This window comes from Vespa mandarinia, chromosome 3, assembly GCF_050613455.1.
Source record: "Vespa mandarinia isolate Hongniang chromosome 3, ASM5061345v1, whole genome shotgun sequence".
Taxonomy (NCBI): Eukaryota; Metazoa; Arthropoda; class Insecta; order Hymenoptera; family Vespidae; genus Vespa; species Vespa mandarinia.
In genome coordinates this window covers 9,732,501-9,735,000 of record NC_140812.1, presented here as the reverse complement: position 1 = coordinate 9,735,000, position 2,500 = coordinate 9,732,501, and the positions used below count along the sequence as shown (strand labels likewise).

At 32.5% G+C, this 2,500-nt stretch overlaps 1 long non-coding RNA gene across 1 annotated transcript; it reads right to left on the bottom strand.

Annotated features, from left to right (window-relative positions):
• Positions 1-413: 413 nt before the first annotated feature.
• On the bottom strand, positions 414-1,490 carry LOC146873137 (uncharacterized). The gene is made up of 3 exons (XR_014981915.1): positions 1,265-1,490; positions 694-813; positions 414-547 (listed from the first exon to the last, which is right to left on the bottom strand). It is a non-coding gene; the product is annotated as an uncharacterized LOC146873137 (long non-coding RNA).
• Between the last annotated feature and the right edge of the window lie 1,010 nt (positions 1,491-2,500).

The window sequence follows — 2,500 nt, the reverse complement described above, 5'->3', positions numbered from 1 at the left end:
TCGATATCGATCGATTCATGAGTTCTACAAGATCTATAGAAACGCACGAATACAATAGGATGTGATCAAAATGGTTCTTAAAATGGTATCAAAAGTCCCCAAGTGATTTTACACGTTAGATGAATAATTCCTTAGCGAGACACTTAGGGCCTTATTTTTGGTATCTAATTGATTGCAATTAAATTACAAGACTTTAATGTCACGAAAATGTGGTAAGTTAATATTTCAAATTCTACAGAGACATTCGGTCCACTTTAATGATCATTAATCGATCCCGCAGTACAATGTGTTTCACAATATCGTCTTTTTGCATTAATTATGTCATTTATAAGCGTCGAGTCGTAAATTAACAGACAAATTTTCTCCTTACTTTCTTTTTTTTTCTTCCTTTTTTTTTTTTTTTCTTTCTGTTCCTACAACGTCACATATTTTCTCTCCCTCTTCTCCTCCTCCTCCTCGTCCTCCTCCTCCTCCTCCTCCTCCTCCTTTTTTTTTCTTTTTTTTTTAAATTTCCTTTTAATACTATACCATAAAATTTCTTGTGGTACTAAAACATCAAGTTCAGTTATATACGAATTAACGATAAAAATACAAAGTAAAACACATTCTACGACGTGTAATATCCATTACGAACGTAAATGCATACATATGTATATATACTTATATGAGTCAAGGCTATGGAGGGACCCTTACCTACTTTTTCCATATATGGTAGTGAACCGGACCGATGACTGTGCATGGCGCGAGATGTAACGTCGTCGATCTTACGCAAAACGTATCGCACGCGATAAGCGAGCGAGAAGTTGGAGAAATCTGAGGGGAAAAAAAATGAAAGAAAGAAAGAAAGGAAGAAAGAGAGAGAAAAAAAGAAAAAAAAAAAAACACGAAAGAAAGAATTTCTCTTATTAAACTAAAATTACGCGGAAAAGTTGTATACGATACCGGAGATATATCTTATCAGTCTCCCTCTCTCTTTCTCTCTCTCTTTCTCCGTCTCCCTCTCTCTTTTTCATTCTGTTGAGAAGAATTTCCTTTTATAGAAATGTTTAAGTTGATGAATGAAAAAGAAGATAAATAAATCAAAAGATAAATAGAGAGAAGGGAGAGAAAGATCTATTATCAATACGAGATCGTATCGTTTTCGATTAATCTGGAAATTATCTATAAGAGAAATCGCATCTATGCGTGCAAACATATGTGTGTGTGTGTGTGTGTGTGTGTGTGTGTGTGTGTACGCGTAAGTAAAAAGACTTCAAAAACTTACAACTCATTGTCGATTTACCGTGACACCAGATGATGATGATGATAATGTGATGATGGTGGCGACGATGACGACGACGACGACGATGGATGATAATGACGGCGATGACGATGACTCAAGGAGATGGAGTTGACCCCAATGCCAAAATTATCATTTTTGAGATCTCCAACTGTTCGTCTATCTCGTCTAAATCGATCTCTCTATTATTTTTCTCTTTCTTTTTATCCGTTTGTTCTTTCTTTCTTTTTTTCTTTTTTTTTCTTCTTCTTCTTCTTCTTCTTCTTCTTCTTCTTCTTCCTTTTTTGCTTCTAACATCCAAAAGAAAATATTTGTCGTAATCGATAAAATTTCGTAAAATCGTTTTCAAAATGTTCGCGGTACGTTGTTTCGTAAGATTTATATATGTGACGTAACACGTGAATGATTTCGCGTATACGCTTTCGTTCTCACCAACAGCTGCCATTTTCTCGATCTAATTATAAATTCCCCTCTCGAAATTGGGATACGTTAACGTTATATGGGCACGTTAATCCATCAAATGGGCCAATCCGATCGACGATCGGAAGAAAATAAATATTGAACTTTAACGTTGTTAAAATTGTCTTTAGAAATTATATAATAAATGATTGTTATTAGATGAATAATATATATAGAAACATTTTTTTTTCAAATTCGTTTAACCAATGATCGATGGATCTTCGAAATTTACGACGAACGTGAAAATCGTTGGACTTCGACCTCGATAAAATGTTTCCAAATTTTTTTTCATTCTACTTGTCTTAAAAATTAATTACAATATCTTTTCTGATTTAAACGTGTCTATGAAACGACCAATACATTTTTCTTCTCTCTCTCTCTCTCTCTCTCTCTCTCTCTCTCCCTCTTTATCGTTTTATTTCTTTTTTCTTCTTTTTTTTTTTATAATTAATTAACTTACAACTTCCTTGACGCATTGATTTTTTTGTTGCAATTGTTTAATCGAACAATTGCAATATTGCTTTCAATCGTGTGCGCCGACAAAACAACTGACGAATTTTCTAGGATTTAATGATAATACAATTTTTTTCTTTCCTTTTTCTTTTTATTTTTCTTTTTTTTCTTTTCAACAACGAATAAGATGATATCGAGTAATAAAATCACCTGGTATAGTTGTTAGTAATAAAAAAAAAATAAATAAATAAATAAAAAAAATAAGAAAAAGAGAAAAAAAAAAGAAAGAAGAAGAAAAAAAATAGAAGA